A 21353-nucleotide genomic window follows, 5' to 3' on the forward strand; every position below is an offset into this window, starting at 1 on the left:
GAGATAAAAGGACACTGTACTGGTCACAAGACGCCAGACATATGTAATTTGTTTTTTCGCTCTCTGACGGTCTGATAATAGTCTCTGTAAATCAGTTTATGATGGTATTAATTATCATGAAAAGGAGATGAAACCGAACACCATGAGAGAGTTTGGAAATCAGGATATGCCATAAAAATTATTATGTTAGGAAATATAAAAGTAGTGTTTTTGTAATTAGAAAGGACTTCAACGTATACTTTAAATAAAGAACGAATTTAGTGATTACGTTCAATTACAAAACCTAACCTGTTCTATAGACAGGAACAGTTGAAATGTAGTACCCACAGCGACCTACAGACAGAAACAGTTGAAATTTAGTACCCACAGCGACCTACAGACAGAAACAGTTGAAATTTAGTACCCACAGCGACCTACAGATATAAACAGTTGAAATGTAGTACCCACAGCGACCTACAGATATAAACAGTTGAAATGTAGTACCCACAGCGACCTACAGACAGAAACAGTTGAAATGTAGTACCCACAGCGACCTACAGACAGAAACAGTTGAAATGTAGTACCCACAGCGACCTACAGACAGAAACAGTTGAAATGTAGTACCCACAGCGACCTACAGACAGAAACAGTTGAAATGTAGTACCCACAGCGACCTACAAACAAAAACAGTTGAAATGTAGTACCCACAGCGACCTACAGACAGAAACAGTCGAACTCGAGAGTCCACCACCGCCTACAGATATGATGACAGAGAATATAATAATCTCAAACACATGAGGACTTGAAGCTGCTATAAATGTTTTAGTAACTGAATAAAAAATAACAGTAATTAACTCCTAACTTTACAAGTCCATTGACATAGCCGCGAATCTAAATCCCTAATTCAATTTTAAATAGTCATTAAACACTGAGGAGAGCAGCATTGGTGGTTTGTTAAAACTTTACACGGCAAGCAGGTTCTTGGGATCGAATTTAACGAGGTCACAATTTTCCGACATGAAAATAACTTGTAACTCTACAGGTCAATGTAGCTCCTAACCTTTATTATTAACCTTAGGTTGGATTTTTAAATATTGTTCATATGCCAAGCTAGACTTATAAAAGTATTTTTGGTTTTCGTATTTGATAGTGAAAAAGTGTGATGAGGGACCGAGGTTAATTTTTAAGTGCTATATGTTTTTTAGGATAATTAAATTAATTGTTATACAATAAGCAACGCTGTCTTTTTTCTTGTTAAATTTTTTTACGTTCAATAACATTAATAATAGCCTCCAGCATCGCGAAAATGTTTTAAACTATGTGGTTTTAACCTGTAAGTGTGAAAAATTGTAGTTTGGTCACGTGACCGGTTATTTCCTCGCTAACCAGATGTCGCGAGACTTATTGGCACGAGAGAGAGAGCAACAGGTTGTAATGTAAATATTTATCTCAGCTCGAGCCAGCGTTAAATCACCGACTATTACACTGAGGAAAGTCATTATCTTAACATAATATTGAAGGACAGCAAAGGATCTTTTGGTTCATCTTGACCGTTCTATTCACGATATTAAACGTAACCCCCTTAAAATAAAAACAACTCAGAGCCCTCACTTATCATTCAAATATTTATCGAGCTTTCCCTTAAACACCCGTAAATTAACTGCATCCACCACATCTGAAGTGAACCGTACCAGTAGCTAACCACCCTGTTAGAAAAATAAATGTGTCTTAGCTCCTGACGATGACTCCTGATGTCAGAATTTATATTTGTGTGCCCTAGTCTTAAGCACTGTCACCATTAAATATGAAAAACGCGATAGATGATATTTGGAAACACCTCAGTCAGTAATACTGGCTCTAGGAAGAAACCATAATAAAAAAAAAAAAAGATATAAAATTATGGGATGCCACGGTCACGTTCTCAGTAATAGCATGTATGTAATGAATTAATCATATTGACAGTATTTGCAGATATATAAGGAAATTACTATCAAAAGGTTGAAAAGTAAAAATCCTCTTGAAAGTAACCATAGCAGCAAGTAAAGAAGTAACTATTGGAAAAGTGAGTGTCAAAACTACGAGGAAGTAACCCTCATGTTGTCATTAGTAGTAGGTTAGGAAGTAACTATCAGAAAGTGGAACGTGGAAGACCGTGAGGAAGTAACTATTGGAAAAGTGAGTGTCAAAACTACGAGGAAGTAACCCTCATGTTGTCATTAGTAGTAGGTTAGGAAGTAACTATCAGAAAGTGGAACGTGCAAGACCGTGAGGAAGTAACTATTTCATTTGTAACAGTAGACATTATAAGGTCTCAAGAAGTAGCCATCGTAGAAAATTTAGAATAAGCTAGAGAAATAACTTACTCAGAATCAGCTTGGTGATTATGTTATCACGAACATGTTGTTGCAGGACCGTGGAAAAAGAAAGCTACTACAATGTCGATAGTAAACAATGAGAAAGTAAACATCACAGTAATCAATAGTAGAACCTACAGAAGTTCCAATTGCCTCTCTGTCAGTATGATGACTTACAAAACAACCACTAATGTAAAAAACTATACAGAAACAATGTTAATAACGTCAAGAGAAGAATCTGATACTGTGTGCTTTGAGATTCGCTATCGACCTGACACTTTACTTTGGTGGATGTAGTAGGCTATTAGACGGTTGCTACTAAGATGGAGTGCAATCATAAAACAAAGTGAAAGGGAGAAAAAATGTGCCACCAAAATGAACTGAACGATGGAAAGAAAATAAGGTTGCGTTTATTTAAAGATTCGATATATTTCAGTCTAAAAGAGAAACTAATTTCGGTTTTTCAAAATACTTGTTTGCTGCAAGTGTTGTGCATGTGAAACATGATTTTCTTCCCAGGGCCAAGTAACATTTGTCTTTTCTTCAGATTTTCAGTTTTTTGTTTTTCTCCTCTGCCAGAATTTAAATAATTGTTGATAAACATCAGTTAATTATGAAGGTAACTGAAGAAAATATTTTATTTATCATAACGTGGTCCAAAACTGATGGATCTACAGTTACGACCGAAAATGTTCGTATCCCCTGCGTCGTGAGTAGTTTTTTCCTCATAACTTAAAAAATATCACGATTAGGATAATGAAAGTAGAGTACATTATAAATATTATATTAACACACATCTACATAAATATTTATGTAAATCGAACATCAAATAAACTGTTTATAAACAAATAACCAAACATAGGAGGGGCAGGAAGTGTTCGTGGGTCTACTTTAATGCAATCTCTCCTCATAGCCCTTCATGATCATTTGTGAGTACTCGACTGGTATTTTCATCCATTCTTCTTGCAAATTTTTCGGATGACGCTGATGTACCCTGGTCTTCAAATGTTTTCAACTGGGTTAAGATCGGGTGACTGCGATGGCCACTCCAAACGCTTATATGGTTCCTCTGCAACCAGGATTGCACATATTTCGATGTGTGCTTAGGGTTATTGTCGTGCTGGAAGATCCAACGACGCCCAAGCTGCAAGTTCCGAGTATCATTCTTGATATAAGTGCCTAATATATTAACGTACTCTTCTTTTTTCATGATTCTGTTGACGCGGTGAAGGTTGCCTACACCAGAAGAGCTGAAGGAACCCCATAGCATGATCGAGCCACCTCCGTGTTTAACTCTAGGGACGGTGTTCTTTGGAAGATACCGTTCCCCTTTCTTACGGAAAATATAGCGAACATTATTGTGGCCTAAAAGCTCGATTTTAGTCTCGTCTGACCAAAGAATACTCTTCCAATAGGTAAAGGGTTTATATACATGCTTTCTTACATACCTCAATCATGCTTCTAAATGAACAGACTTTAAATATGGAGTTCTACGAGGACGGTATGCTTTGAACCCAGAAGAGCGTAACATGTTCGTAACTGTAGAGGTGCTTACTTCAACCCCAGTTTCCCTTACCAGTTTCTGTACGTCATTACGTGTTAAACAAGGGTTCCTACTAACTTCTCTGAGAACCTTCCTCTTGGTTCTCTCTGGACTTTTGGTGGGGCGTCCGGAACGAGGGAGGTTAGCAGTTGATCCTGTAAGCTTAAACTTGGCAATTATGTTTTGAACAGTAGATTTCGGCTCATTAAGTTGTGTAGCAATACGGGAAAGAGACACACGAGACTTGTATTTTACAATAATTCGGGTTTTCAAATCACTGGACAGTTGTTTCCTGTTCGCCATGATGACCAAGCAGATAATGACGGAGACGGCGATAAATTGCCGGAAATACATTTTTTGCTGGCTAAATTCCAATAATTATAAACCCAGTGTCTAGTTCTGGAATTATAATGATACAATGTAGTTTATTCTCCAAACTAAACAAAATTTTTACGGGAATATCAGGTTTTTCACATGTTCTGAACTGTACGAACACTTTCTGCTCCTCCTATTTTTGGTTATTTGTTTATGAACAGTTTATTTGTCGTTTAATTTACATAAAAATTTGTGTAGATGTGTGTTAGTATAATATTTATAATATATTATACTTCTATTAGCCTACTCGTGATACTTTTTAAGTTATGAGCAAAAAACCACTCGGGACGTAGGGTTACGAACACTGTTGTAACTGTACCTTGGAATTGTTTAATGATAATCTAGGATACAGATTCCAAGATCTTATAAAACTTGTTGGAAGAGAAAAGTAAGACACTTCACGATAAAGAAAAACCATAAAGATCCCGACGTTTATCTGAAACCTTCATGTACGATATTCAGCCTGTTTGGTTGAACTGCTACAAATGTTGTTTGTTTGTGTACATGTAGCAACTGCAACAATATGTAACCATGTTTTTCATTTTGATCATATAAAATTGTATTTTCTACTTTTTTAACTATTTCCACCTTTGGTTGTAAACCTGTTTTTTTTTTTCTCCGTCACAAATGTATTTCAATCAAAAATCAAACGGCGTGCTGAAAGTTAATTTCTGTCTTAGCTTCAGGAATCACCGTGTTCACTACTCCCTAATTCTGCGTCATTTTAAAAACCAGAGCGCCCCCTGTAGCTTTGTAAGAATACTAAATTCGCGTATGAGCGCAGCTATGTTGAAAAAAAAAGAAATGAGAGAAAAAGAAGTTAGACGGCACGGATGTTCTCAAAGAGAGGGAAAAATTAAACAACTGGACATAGAATATATAGATAAAAAATAAACGATTGACAGGGGGAAGAAAGTTTGAGATAAAATACACGTCTGCGAAGGTCCGAAAAGATGCATAAAAAGTTATAAAGATTGAAAGCTGAGTAAAAATAGAGCTGAAATAAAGAATATTCAAAGGGTGGAAAAAGCACAGGGAAGAGGCGCACAGAAATAGGTGTATAGTGGAATAACAAAAAAAAATGTCAAGGAAGCAGTGAGGTGGAGTGTGAAAGATAACAAAGTGGACAAGAAAAAGTGTTGGAGGAGAAACATTACGCGGCAAGAAAGAAACCCAACAATACAAAAGGAAGTAGAATAAAAATATAAAAATGAATAGATGGCAGATAAGAGTTATATGAAATTATTTTAAGGGAGGATAATAAGAGAAGGGAGATAGAGTGTGGGCGAAATAAAAAAAAGAATTGTGTTGCAGTGAAGAGCGAGAGTGGGCGTGGCAAACAAAAGTATACGGTTTAAAACTCGACAGAAAACTTCAATTAGGCGTAGCAGAATCAAACCGATTTCGAGAGAAGTTTTACGAGTTGGGAAACTTTTAGCTGGTGAACTCAGTTCGTAATTATAGCCGAACGTATAGAGTTTTAGAGTATCGGAAAGTTATTTACGTTTTGCTTTTGTTAAGTGTATAATAGGGTTAATGACTTTGATTAAATATTTGCGAGTAACTGAACTAACATTGAGAGTACTGCAACCAATTAAATCATTTTTTTCTTTGATTCTTTTTATTTGTAACAAAATTCTCCTGTAGTATATATATATACTGTGTGTGTGTGCATAGTAAAATAGGCACTTGAGCTCAAGTGTAAAGTTATATATAAACTGAAACGAAACCCTGAAAAGAATTAACTCTTTGAGATTCTGAAAATAAATAAATGAAGCCCAACTCATTAGTTTATTCATCACTTGTCACAGTGGTGAAGAAAAACATAACTAAAAAACAACTACATATTTAATTATATACTTTTGTATTCCCCACCACAGTGACTCGGAGCTCAGTTTGAAGATTTATAACGCTAAAATTAGTGGTTTGATCCGTGTAGTGGTGCAACTACAAGCTGTAATATGTATCCCTGATGTATGTGTATGTGGTAAAATAGGCATTCGAACTCGTGTGAAAGTTTATTTCATTAATAGGACACTTTCACAACAATATTGGTTGCTCTTCAACCAATAATGACCCGATTTTTTAATTCTTGGATTATCACAGTATTCTGACAAACTTCTTGTTTCATATATAAATCCACGGTATTTAACCATTGGGTTGAAATAAAAGCTAAACACCAACGTTTCCACGTTAAAAAATCGGGTCGTTGTTAGCTGAAAGGCAAGTTTAATGTCATGAAAGTCTTTGTACCGTTCAAACGGAAAACTGAAGCTTCAGTTCGTGTGTTTTTATTGTTTCACTTAACTCTTAAGTGAACTATTAAACTACGGCTAAAAACCAACATTCATGGCATTACGTTTTTTAAGCCAAGATACTTATTCTAACGTACACACGCATTTAAGCCTTTTTCGCCTTCATATAAGCAGATAGATTATTATGCGATACAGCATACATAAGACTATGAATATCTTCGAGGTTTTAAATTCCGAAATTCGCTAAGCTTGGTTCAGATTCATCCCTGTGAATTATTCAGGAGACAATCTGTTTGAGATTCTGAAAATAAATAAATGAAGCTCATCCTATCAATTTATTCACCACTTATCACAGTAGTGAATAAAAACACAACTAAAAACAACAACTACGTATTTAATCACATACTTTTGTGAACTAATTTTGAAGGTTTATAACGCTGAACTTTGTGGTTTGATCCCTGTAATGGGGACACAGTCCAGTTAGCCCGTAGTGCAGCTCTAAGTTTATCGACAAAGAAACAACCGCACTGAGCAGTTCGCGTCTTTACATGCTTTCTTATCCAGTTGTTTTTTTTCAAGTTATTTAACATTTAAACTTAAAAAATGTAGTTTAAAATATAATGGTAATTTCTGAACATCAGCTAATTATTAATTGAAAGTTATATTTTCGCATTTTCTAACGTCAACATTACAAAGACAAAGTAAAAGAAATGAGACATGACAAATATTTGTTATTAAACTATCGTATAACTAACTATTGGGTTAGTGATTATATTGTATATTGCAGTAGTTTTTTCCCAGTGTACACCAGTTTGTTATGACATTAAGTCAATTTGTTGTTTTAGCGCAAAGCTACTCGATGGACTATCTACGTGTATTCTTTTCATCACAGGAAATCGAATCTCGAATTTTAGTGTCGTAAGTCCGTAAGCTTATCTCTGACTAACCGTGGTACACATGATGACTGCAAAACGCCCATCGTGAACGATGTCTTGTTTTCGTATTACACTATTTGGAGTATCGCTTTCCTTTTTGTCTGTTATAATAAACACTCAATGTAAAAGGTTGTCCAAAACCACTAAATAAAATCACCCATATTCTATATACAAACATAGGGTCCCCACCAGCAGTAGGTCCGACATTGCCAGGTGGTTAAGGTACTCGACTCGTAATCTGAGGCTTGCAGGTTCGAAACTCCGTCGCACCAAACATGCTCGCCCTTTCAACCGTGGGGGCGTTATAATTTTGGTCAATCCCACTATTCGCTGGTAAAAGAGTAACCCAAGAGTCGGCGGTGTGGATGGTGATGATTAGCTGCCTTCCCTCTAGTCTTACACTACTAAATTAGGGACGGCTAGCGCAGATAGCTCTCGTGTAGCTTTGCGCGAAATTCAAACTAAACCATATTATTTGGCATGTGGAATAGGGTACAGCAGACACCTTGAGAATGTCTGTATTTGGTTCTATATTGACGTTCTTCCTCAAATATTATTCTGAAGTGTTGACCAGCAAATGCTTCCTCGACATCTATTGACGATTAGACCAACGAGTTCTGTAATATTCCTATTTCTTGAACTGTGCGTTTTTTTTTATAGTAAAGCTACATAGGGCTATCTGCTCTATCTACTGAGGGAAATCAAAACAAAGAAAAAACATATATTTCACAAGCACTCCTATAGAGTACGAAGTCCTAAAATGACAGTCTCTTTCGTATATCACATATTTTGCCTCTACATGAAAAAAACATCTTCATTGAGTAACTTTTTAATAACGGTAGAATTAATATTTGAATGATTTAAATAAACAAGTTTGGAACACTACTGTTTACAACTCCGAAATTATTCAAATACATTTGACAGTTTTGAAGTGAACTTTGTTTTTTATCGGTGCAGTCTTCATCTAGATGTAGAAGACAACGAGTCTGATGAATTATTCATCACAACCGTCTCCAGTTTCTCAGTAATCCTTCTGCACAAGAGCGAATTTTGGAGAAAACTGACACTGATCAACTTTTTGACATGTTGACTAATTTACTTGACATGTGTCAAAGTAAAATTATGTCCAGGTTCATTCTTACGGGAAGTAATGTTAGTTGAGTAACTTATAATCCTTTTAAGTGCAAGTGGAAAACTCGTTTATTTTTCTAGAGATTGCAGTTACTAACTGCACAAAATAATCGTGTACGTTGGGGCATTACATTTGTGTGTATGATTTATGTTTAAGATTTCTCAAACCGTTATGTTATTTCCTATAAACGCTCGACCACAAAGTGTAACCTCTCGACAGGTTCAGGTTTGGATAACATATAACATGCTAATCAGATGGGACAATGAACCATTCGTAAGTTGTACTTGTGAAACGGCCCTGTCTTAAGGAAATCACTATTAATATAATTAGTACACAAAAACGGAATTTAATTGACTAAATCATGGTCACACAAACAAGCACGTGTTTGTCATTTCTTTTGATTCGTAATGCTCACCCAGTGGCAAAGCGGAATGTCTGTGGACTTACAGCGCTAGAAACCGGGTTTCGATACCTGTGGTGGGAAGAGTACAGACAGCTCATTGTATAGCTTAGTGTTTAATTATAAACAAATTATTTGGAATATGTTGAACATTTATTTTGACTATCTTAACCCTGCAAAGCAAGTGATGAATCCACGTACCTATCAACACAAGTTGATAAATTTCTCTTATATCTAATTACCTGTGAATTAATGACCTTGTTGGTGGCAAGGTTCCTAATACCACAGAAGTTAAATAAAATAATATAAGCAAGAATACCATCAATACTGCAGCTACTCCGGGTCACTGTTGGTGGTCTGTTTGTTTGCTTTTGAATTTCGCACAAAGCTACACGAGGAGGGCTATCTGCGCTACCCGTCCATAATTTAGCAGTGTAAGACTAGAGGGAAGGTAGCTAGTCATCACCACCCACCGCCAACTCTTGGGCTAATCTTTTACCAACAAATAGTGGGATTGACCAAAAGTATAACGCCACCACGGCTGAAAGGGCGAGCATGTTTGGTGTCCAAGTAATGTGAATTTTCTAATGTGTATTGTGTTGTTTAACAATAAAAATAAAACATTTAAATATTCTTACTTAAAATAAATATTAAAACATAATTTGGCATTTGCAACTGGAGATATCTAACCCTTAGCAGTAAGCAAGCTCTTAAGTGTGAGGGCTTATAAGAATAAAATAAGGGTTTTAATACTCGCGGTTGGCTCAGCGTATATAACAGCCTATTGTGTAGCATTTTGATTAACAGCAGACGAACTAAATGTTATTGTACAGATTGTGCAGTTTTATTTTTACAGTTCATTTTTCAGGCGTCCCCAGAGGCACAACGATATGTCTACAGACTTACAACACTAGTAACTGGGTTTTAGTATCTTGGTGGACAGAGCAATGACAGACTATCGTGTAGCTTTGTGCCTACCTTCAAACAAACCAACAATTTTTCAGGCGGGTTTTTACAACCACTCACCGCATAATGGGAAAAGTCCTAAATTTGTTTCTTATTGCTATAATCATCATGGACTAGAGATCGCTTTGTATTAGGTGCACAAGAGGCACTCACTAATATTTTGAAAGATGCTATATATTTCATTACATTTTAAAGTTCTTTTATAACTGATCTGATCGGAACTTTATTTGCTTGAATAAATTTACACTGCAGTTCGTGATCCTTATTTTTGGACAAATGTAATATTAGGGCTATCGCACGAACACACTTATAGTGACCGCAGTAAATCCGTAATGTTGTGGTCAGAAAACAGCTAGATTGATGGTCTCTATACAACAGCATTTAATCTCTCTATATTTATAGAATTTGGAAGAATCCAAAAACAACGAAAAATATAAATGTTACAGTATAGGCTCTGTAGAAAAATTGTGTTAAAATAATTGTTTGTTTTCTCTGAGACATTTTACAATTTCTAACTCAAAAACAAACAAACAACAACAACAAACCAAAACTGTCTCTTCGTTACTATCTCTATAGGAGAAGCACAAGAATTATATAAACAGTCTGACGTCAAGGGTTGTAAATTACTCTGAGACATTTTACAATTTCTGACTCAAAAACAAACAAACAAACAACAACAACAAACCAAAACTGTCTCTTCGTTACTATCTCTATAGGAGAAGCACAAGAATTATATAAACAGTCTGACGTCAAGGGTGGTACATTACTACAGCTTTTCTATATTTATAAAAGAAGTAAATGTAAGAACTTCCAGGTGTCGTTCTTTTAATACTTCAACTTATTGTTTCCGTGCAACATTGTGTGGTTCTAAAACAATAACAATGAATGTATAATCATTGATGAGTCATTAGTTTCTATATCACATCACTCTGTCATAATTAAGTCAACAGCTAACATATGGCATTACACAGTTATTTGTTTACTTATGACACTAGAAACCAGGTTTCAATAACCGTGGCGATCGGGGCATAGAGAGCCCATTGTGTAGCTTTGTGCCTAATTACATAAACACAATAATTAATTAGTTTATATATCAGGTCATACTGTCGTAATAAGTCATTAGCTTATGTGTCACGTCACGCTGTTATTATTCAGCTTATGTGTCAGGTCAAATTGTTGTTGCTCAGCTTATGTATATTACACTGAGTATATAAAGTGTATTAGCTCATGTATAATATCACACTGAGTATATAAAGTGTATCAGCTCACGTATCACACTGACGAGTCTGTTAATATACCAATCGCCTAATAATCTACGTATCACACTGACGAATCTCTAAAAATATGAATCAGCTAATGGCATATGCATTACATTGACGAGTATGTAAATAAATCAATCAGCTAATAGTATATTTATGACGTTGACGAGTCTGTATAGATACCGATAAGTTAATAGCTTATGTATCATGGCTATTCAAGCGTGAAATTGAATACTGAAAAAAGTGTAATAAAACGTCCTACAGAACTTCATTAAATGTTTTTCTTTCTTTTCTTTTTTTATCTCAATGACTGTGAGAGTTTATTTTTAATTTATTTTACAAATAATGTCAAAAAACAGTAAGGTTAACTTTTTTCTGGAAAAAAAAAATATAGCCCAAGCCTTACCACGCCCGTAACGACAAGGTCTGTAAGCGAGGGGGGTCTGTTTTGGTTCAAGGTTGATCTGGTTTCATGTGCAACTTTAGTGCCTAGGGATGAAAACAAAAACCACCAAAATATGTAATAATTCCTTTATTATCACTGCAAATAAACATTTCTAAATGTCTTCTGATAAATATGAAAATGCCATCCGCTTGTATGCAAAAGCAATTACATAATGAGAGGCCGTCATCAAAGAAACAAAAATAAATAAATGCTTATAAGTGGGCGGAAATCTTGCGAGAGGGGGGTAAGTTCTGTCCCCCTAAACTCCCCTGGCTACGGGCTTCTTTATGCTGGTATAAACAAGGTTTTGGTGAATTTATTTTTACAGAGGTAAGATGTATTTGAAGTAGTAGCTTCAAACTTCAACCTTATTATTTAAAAAAAAAATTGAGCCAGTCGTATCATTTTTTAGTTTTATTTTGGCTATCAAAGAACAAGCGAGGAACTGGCCAACATTTCAAATATTTGTTGTAACACATATTGTTAACGTTTCCGTCACTGTGCACAAAGATATGTTTTTATTTATCACTAAATGAACAAAAATAACGTTTCTAAATTTGTGGATATACTTTATCATCTGCAAAGATGAGTGAATATAAAGATTTTTAGTCTCACCCTGTATATGTCGACAGCCTTTAAGAAAATAAAACCTTTGTTTGCTATGGCAACAGACCAGTACTCAGTCAATTAAGTTAATATTTATCTAGTTAATTGAACTTGTTTTTAATCATGACATTCTGAATGGTTCGATTTTTTTCCTTGTCAGACACTTGAACACGCGGATAAATATTTCTCTTCCTTCTCCTAACAGCCAGTGATAGGCTAGTTTTATCATCTAAAGGAGAGAGAGAGTGCGTAATATGAAGTCCCTACATACTTTCTGTAAAATAATGATTTAAGGAAAACAAGCACATTGTGAAACAGGGGGCGTCATATACATTGTTCAGAAAATAAACACAGAGTGTAGGTTTTCAGTTATAGCTGATTCAGGCAGTCTTCATGATGAATAAAGTTGGAATGGGTAGAAACTGTTTAGGAAAAAGTCTTGGAGGACTAATCCTGAAGACGTGCTGTTAAAATATCGTTCTTTTCGCTTGACCCCTTCAGTAGCACAACGGCATGTCTGCGGACTTGCAACTCTAGAAACCGGGTTTCGATACCCATGGTGGACAAAGATGTCTCATTCTGTAGTTTTATGCTTAATTTCAGTCAAACAGATAAACAAGACATTTTCACGTGAGAAATTTGTGTAGATTAGTCCTATAAGATGTTCCCTTCAGGTGTCACTTTGGGCTAGTTAGTTGTTGCTCATTTCGACTTTGTTTCTTTACGATGCAAGCACCAGAGTGAAAACAATAAAATGTATCTTGGTAGGTTCTTACCCAATATCGAAAAGGATACTCTGACTTTGTGGATAACGTTTTTATCTCAAATCTCATATATGTATTGAAATTAAAATCAAAATTAGTAGTAGATGTGGTGTATTCCAGCTCATAGTATAAACTGTATATTATTGCCTTCAACAACTGTTGGCAAGGCGTTTCTTTTTATGAAGCAACAACAAATACGGACTACAATAATAATCGGACATATCTGTCACGTGCAAGTAGCACGTGTAACGTCTGTAACAGTTCATGAAGCTTATATAATACGTGTAACATCTCATGTTCGTGCAGGAGGTCAAGAAAAAACTAAAAACCTTCATTTATCAACATCGCTTGTACACCCCACCTCTTACCTGTCCACCGTTGTCCTTCTAATGACTGTATCACGTCTCACGAAGCTGTTTTTTTCTAGATCACGTTTTAGATTTATTTTGACACTTTGGTGTTACGTGTTTTAGCCAAAGCGATTTTGGTGTTGTTTCACAGCAAGTTACTGAAATTCGTTGTTTGTGTGTCACATATATGATGACCTTCAGATTAGTGCAGTCGTTAACAGACGAAGTTTTGAGTACAGGAAAATAATGACTTTTGATGCTGCCAGATTTAAAACTCAGTGACTTTTGATGCTGCCAGATTTAAAACTCAATGATTTATAATCGGTGTTTCTCATCCATTTACATTAAACTAACATATTTTGTCCTTTCATATCTTAGAGTTTTTGTGTCAGAAGAGTTCAATTTGTTTGTTTGTTAATGAATCACATGAACCTCACTTACAAGATTTATGTCTGTTCAATGATCTCTAGGTGTGTGGACAACTAGACACCTAGAAAGTAGACGAAATAGGACACTAAGACACAATTTGTTTATTTTGAAATAAAATAATAATTACAACAGTTTTCCCCTGAAGAGAAAAGTCCACCTTTCGAAAACGCTCGATTTTAGGGTTTTTATTCATAATTAAAACATATTTGTTCCATATACAACACAAGTAAAACATATGAAAGAACTGTTAAATTTACATATTATATATAAAAGCATATAAAACTACTGGCTACCGTTGAACCCAGCTATGATGCCACTTATCTGGTTATAAATGACGTCATTAAATAAGGGATGGTTTAGTTTTCGTGTAATCATGAATGTAAATGGTTAGAAAACTAGCCGGGTGAGTTCAAACCCGTTCTTTAATTCATTATGTGAACTTATAGATCTAGACTTTCTATATTGCTAGTTTCTCCATTATTTGACCTGTATACATCTAAACATACTACATTCCAAGTTTAATTGAAAGCATTATACACTGCTGGCCAAAATCTTAAGGCCAATGAACATAAAGAAAAAATATGCATTTGCGTTGTTAGACTCAACCACTTATTTGAGTAGAGCTTCGAAAAATGAAAATAAGAAAATGGAAAATAAAAATAAAAAACTTTTTCAGCATTTAACAGGGAAAATGTGAACACTATAAAACTAGCCTAAGTATTAGCTAGTCAAAAGTTTAAGACCATACCAAAAAGAAGTTCTAAACAGGGTAGGAAATGCCCAACGAGAGGTCTCAGTATTGAGTAGCACGGCCGTCACTGCAAATAACTGCAAACATTCGCTTTGGCATGGTCGATATAAGCGTTTGTAGAAGGCTGGCTGGAATGTTATTCCAAATGGTGAAGATGGCTTCACGAAGATCATGCACTATTTGGAATTAACGTCCATTTCTATAGACTTCCCTTGCCATCCACCCCAAACATTTTCAATGGGGTTCAGTTCGGGTGAACACGCTGGATGGTCCAAAAGAATCACGTTATTCGCCATGAAAAAGTCCTTTGTCCTGAAGGCATTGTGGATTGCAGCGTTGTTCTGCTGAAAGATCCAGTCATTTCCACACAAGCGAGGGCCTTCAGTCAGTAAGGATGCTCTCTCCAACATGGCAATGTAGCCAGCTGCTGTTTGACGCCCCTGTATAACCTGAAGCTCCATTGTTCCATGGAATGAAAAAGCACCCCAGATCATGGAGCCTCCTCCACTGTGTTATGTAGAAAATGCCTCCGGTGGGATATCCTTATCGTGCCAGTAACGTTGGAAGCCATTGGACCATCCAGGTTATGTTTTCTTATCAGAGAACAAAACCATCTTCCACTTTTCTACGTCCCATGTTTGGTGCTTCTCAGCAAAGTTTAACCGAGTTGTTTCGTGGTGTGGAAGGAGGCGTGGCCTTTGAAGACGTTTACGGTTTTTAAAGCCTTTCTCTCGTAGATGTTGTCTTATTGTTCTTGAGCTGCATTCTGCCTTTGTAAGGACCTTAATCTGGTTCGACGATCGGCTGGTATCTTGCTGGACAACCCGTCGAATCCTCCTGCTCAACGCCGGCGAAATTTTCTTGGGCCGACCACTTGAAATTCTCTTTCCGTATCCCTCAGGGTCTTTTAAGAAATTTGTAACAGCAGTTTTACTACGTCCAATCTCACCAGCGATGGTACGTTGAGAGAGATCTTACTTTTGCAGCTCGACAATCCTGCCACGTTCAAACTCTGTCAACTTTTTAGCCTTGACCATGTTTTTACCCAATGTAACACATGAGATATGAGTGGAAGATGTTGACAACGCTAATGCTTGAACACAATTGACTAAATTTCGTTGCGTGTTTACCGATTAATGCTTCGTTTCAATATGGTCTTAAACTTTTGACCAGCTAATATTTAGGCTAATTTCTTAGTGTTTACATTTTCCCTCTTAAATGCTCAATGTTTTTTTTTTTTATTTTTAGTTTTCCTTTTCTTATTGTTATCTTCTGAAGCTCTACTCGAATAAGTGGTTGAGTCTAACAACGCAAAATGCATATTTTTTCTTTATGTTCATTGGCCTTAAGATTTTGGCCAGCAGTGCATACGTACTATTTCCATTAGAAGTATTTTAAGTATGCTGCGAAGTTTAAAAAAAAGTTTAACAGACCTCTGACATTCAGGTTTCTAAATGTTCTACTTTCTCATTTTTGTACGTGTTTAATTGTACAGATACCAGCTAGTCAGCAACGCTAATTGCAAATACTTAAGCTACGCTTGTCTGAAAAAATAATGAAAGTTGACAATATTTCTTATAACATACCCTATTTTCAAGTTTTTACGTCAACTGGAAACAAACCGTAAACCATCGGATTCGCAATCCTGGCACGTCAGCTCTGGGCCATACCCAAGCGTGGTGTACATTAACTGTTAATAGCTGCAGTATAGTCCCATATTGTTTGTTTGAATGTCGAGCAAAACTGCTTGAGGACTATCTACGTTATTTGTCCCTAATTTTGAAGTGATAGCGAATACAGCTTTTCAACACCACCCATTTGCAACTCTTGGATTATTCATATCAGACCGAACAGTGGGATTTGACTGTCACTCTCTTAACGTAACCAACGGCTCCAAAGGGTGGAGAATGATTGATTATTTAATCAATTTTTTTCTGGAGGTTAGGAGATGCTAACAACGGAGTCGTAGAGCCACAGGTCAGCACCCTAACCACCGATCCAAGCTTCATTCAGAGTGAGGTATCACACAGCATCATACCAGAGAAATTGTTTTGCATTAATAATAGCATTGATAATCATATATTGTTTCTAAACTTGCTGTTTAGGTAATCTTCAGCGGTTATCTTGCAGCGGTTATAATTTTAGTGCTCGTACCTCCGACTTCAAGTCCATAAGTTAACTGCGAACATCTTGCTATTCTTTGTTAGTAAGTTGTCCAATTCAAAATCTTTACATTTTCTTAAGTAGATATGCTTGATGTTTAACCAAGAGCAAGGTATCATTTTCTTTAGGTGTCTAGTTGTCTTGGATTCTCATTAGTTCATCTGACGGCTACACACCAGGCATGACCAGGTGGTTAAGGCAATTGACTCGTAATCTGAGGATCGCGGGTTGAAATCCTCGTAACACCAAACATGCTCGCCCTTTCAGCCGTGTGAGCGTTGTAATGTGACGGCCAATTTCACTATTCGTTGGTAAAAGATTAGCCCAAGACTTGGCGATGTTTGGTGATGACTAGCTGCCTTCTATTTAGTCTTGCACTGCTAAACTAGGGACGGCTAGCGCAGATAGCCCTCGTGTACCTTTGCTCGAAATAAAAAAAAAAACCAAAACAAAAAACAAATACACACATATACTCCTTGTGTAGCTTTGCTTTGTTTATAAAAAACAAACAAATCATAGGACCAGTTTCGGTACACATTTTTTGTATTTCAAGTAAGATTATGGTAGATTACCATTAAAGGTCCTCTTGTTTATACATTGACAGGTAATACTTGTCTGTGAAGCTTTGGAAATTGAGTTATTCCTGAACGTTTGAAAATTTCTGAATTACAGAAGAAAAAGTAAATAAAGACAACTTGTATTATATCTTTATTGAATTTATAATAATAGTTGTGTTTGATGTTTAATATCTCCAGCGTTTAGTTTGTTAGTTACCGCTTTTCGGTGTTCGAATAAGTCTCAGCGGGACGTAATGACCAATAACCTTTTGTAGCAGGAACGTTCAGTAGCCAAGGTCACGTTGCCTGTCTTTTTTCTTTTATTATCCACAAGTGAATAGATACGAAGGGATATTGTAATGTTTCCATCAGTAAAACGTGTTTAAAATATATTTTGCGTACAGCATGTTCTAAATGTAAAAAGTCCTAAAAGTTTAATGAAACCCCATAGGGTACTTCATGCGGAGCCGGGGAAGAAGTGTTTTTTATGCTAAACGTTAAAGATTCAGGTCACTATTTAAGAAGAACAAACAAACAGAAATTTGGTTTTTGTGCTGAAGAAAAACCACAAAACACGTTGTTGTTGTTTTGAATTAAGCACAAAGCTACACAATGGCCTATCTGTACTCTGCCCACCACGGGTATCGAAACCCTGTTTTTAGCGTTGTAAATCCGCAGACATTCCGCTGAGCCACTGGGGGGAGGGCGCAAACCACATACACATCGTATTAAACAACACTTGCAGCGTTCAGTTGCAACTTTATAATACATTTTATATATACTCGTATATTTATAGGTTGCCGTTTTGCGACTACACTAGAATAAATATATGACTCTTCTTTCAGACAGAGATATCAAGAGTCATCTCCTTATTCATTATTTTTAAAGAGAATAAAGTGTAAGACTGTCGAAACTTTGCTTTTAGCAAATTGCTTTATCTGAATGTACCCTTTATTAGAGCTGTATATTTGATTCATTTATATTCGTCTGATCCTTCGGTTCCATGTAAAGTTTCCATTCTCATTCAGGGCGCCTACTAGTCTATTTCAATACTTGTGTAACGGTCAGTATAATGTTTCCTCACAGCTATACATAGGGTGTAGTGTTTAGAGAGCAGAATTTTGAACTGTTCTACAATAGAAGAGGGTTACCAGTAAGGAACAATGGGATGTGAAATGTGAACTCTAAGCTGCTCGGATGTGTTACCGAATGTTTATGACTTTATTTATTCATTTTCAACTACATAACCAGGATAAAAAATTTCTCCCCGGGAAAACAGATTTTGGCGTTTTTTTATGTTGGAAATATTCACTTTACTGTTGTAAGATCGATTGAAATTCGTTGAGAATGTGTGTGTGTATATATTGGTGCACGTAGGAGGGCACCAACACACCGTAGTTGCTGGATGCTTTTTTCTTTACTTTGTTTATGTTTTTATATGTGTAGCAAAGAACTGGTGTGTGAGAAGATATAGTCTCATAAATTTTTAAAACAGCACTTTAAAAAATCATGTTATTAAATGTTATGTTTATTACTGTAAGTCTTAAAGGGAGACATATATATATATATATGATAAGGTAAATAAACTTTCTGTAGCTGGGGAAACTGGTGATTTTACTTTGCGTGACTGTAAATGTAAAGCCAGGTAAAAAACGCCTGGGATACAGGTAGGTATATCCTACTATAAATCTGGACAACTGACAAGAGGGAGGACATCCAGTCAGCAGTGTCAGCTACCACACGCATTGAATCCGGCTGTTTAAACTGAATAACGGATTGATCATCACTTAAGCATTTTCACAGCTGAAAGTGCGGAGTTGTTTTCCGTGGTATCGCGATGCAAACCTTGACCCTTATTGATCCATAAAAAGACACAGTAACCAATAGTCTACGATTTATCCAATGTGTATCTACCACAGAGGGTAGGATTATCCACCTTATTTTATCTCTTTTACAGAAAAAGTAAAGCCTCTTTTTTTCCTAATGTGAATTCTTACCCAGAACTTGGTAGACAGTTTCAGAGTTCCGTTCTGGAAATCTATTGTATATAGATTCATATAATTATGGAAGCTCCAAATCTTCTAATATGTGTAGAGGATGCGTCAGTGATGAACTCCTTTACTGGTATAGCTTCTCTGATCATTTACAGTTCTCAGCTTCTTTGCTCCGAGATGATTTCCAGACCCCTCCAGCCTCTTAGGTTCGCGTTCCTGAAGTAAGTATTTACTACCGACAATTTTGCTTTTATTCAATCTGTTTCTGTCTATGTGTATATGAGTTACATAAAGCCTGACCTCGTGTGGAATTATATCAGTCTCTGACAAGTTATCAGCTGATCTTGTCGATTTCAAAAACAGAGTCACTTTACTAACATTTACATATGTAGATTATTCATATGATTTGAGACAGTATTTTATTTTATATTTATGGTAACGCTACTAACACTACCTGCTACCGTCCATAATTTTGAACTATTAACCAGAGGAAAGGAAACCCAGTCAGCAGTGTCCACCATCCGCTCTAAGGAATTGACTCTCACTCTTAAAACGCAACAGTTTAAACTATGGAAATATTTTGTTTTATCGCATTGTTTCGAATCCAGAGTTCTACAACGCGGTCACCCGTAACTATATTTAATAAATAATTAAAAGCAGTGTCATTTAGCGACCCCTTGGACATGTGAATAGTCTTTTGAATTTGTGTTCCAATCGGAGTTCTCATTTTCATAGTAGTAGTTCTTCAGCTATTTCCAAAACTAGTTTTGATTTAATAAGACTAGAAGTTTTAGACCTTTCTGTAATTACCATTTAAACGTTTGAAAATCAGCAGGTATTGTAAATGTTTACAGTTGGCAGACTAGTTGCCCCCAGTGGCACAGCGGCGTGTCTGCGGACTCACAACGCCTAAAATCGGGTTTCGATACCCGTGATAGACAGCTGCACAATAGACTGACTATCAGTCTATTGTGCAGCTTAGTGCTTAATTACAAACAAGCATAGTAGTTTATTTTATCAGAAGAAACTCGATGTAAGAAAAAATATTAACAATACCTTTACTTCTTTAGTTTTATTAATTCTGTACTTCAACAAAGGGATCAGAAATTAGATTATCATATCTTCTGTTATAATAATCGCAGTTTCTGTCTATGCTGAAAAATGCGCGTATATTTTACTATCTAATTGTACATACACGTGCACTTCATTAATAACGAAAAAAATAAACTTTTGCAAAGGTTTTGTAGAACAATGTATTAAAAGCTTATCAAAACTATCTTAAAAGGTTTAACGCAAGGTTATATAATAATAATAATATAAGATTTTTATAGTATTAATTATAGTAAAGTTTAACCCAAACTAAATTAAAGCAACAAACGTATCGAATATAAACTATACTTAACTAATGTTAGGAATGGATTTGTAGGTTTCGGTTTCTACGATTAGAATTATTTTATATTATTCTTGAAATCCAGTACTTAGAGAAATACTGTTCAATAAAGGTATTCTTTGGCGGATCTCTGCTGGTACCAAATAAAACGGGGCTTTAACAAAGCCCTGTTTTTCGGAAGGGGATCCGAGAGTATTAGGCTAAGACATTATGGTACCAAACATTATTTTGTATTTTTAATGGTGTGTGTATTATAGGAGAGACATTTAATCTAATTATTTGATAAAGAAGAGCCACTTCAAGCGATTTTGGGTTTCGGACTTGTTTATTTCCCTCTCGTCCGTAGCTCATATACAGGAACAACTGCGCTTAAACTACAGGAGTTTGTAAAATAGATGTTTAATATCTGGTGTCCATATGGCGTCAATCAGCCAAACAACGCAACTAAACAAATACGGGGTGTCCATAAAGTCCCTGTGCAATTTGAATCTTTAATAACTTCACTACTATAACAGATATAAACAATCTGTAAAATGGAAAAAAGAGGGAATTTATTTAAGATTTATTATATTTAATTGTAAAAATGATAACTTTCAACATATCCACCATTCTTTCAACAACACTTGGTGGACTTCATTCGCTTAAGTAATTTTATTTTGATAATTTTGCGAACTGCTGTTTTAGGAATACCTAATTCCAATGAAGC

The 21353-nt window shown here is 35.8% G+C and overlaps 1 protein-coding gene across 1 annotated transcript in view; it reads left to right on the plus strand.

The window, feature by feature from the left end:
• Positions 1 to 21353, plus strand: part of LOC143230803 (fat-like cadherin-related tumor suppressor homolog) — a 236155-nt gene that overhangs the window by 35710 nt on the left and 179092 nt on the right.

This window comes from Tachypleus tridentatus, chromosome 10 (genome assembly GCF_004210375.1).
Source record: "Tachypleus tridentatus isolate NWPU-2018 chromosome 10, ASM421037v1, whole genome shotgun sequence".
Taxonomy (NCBI): domain Eukaryota; kingdom Metazoa; phylum Arthropoda; class Merostomata; order Xiphosura; family Limulidae; genus Tachypleus; species Tachypleus tridentatus.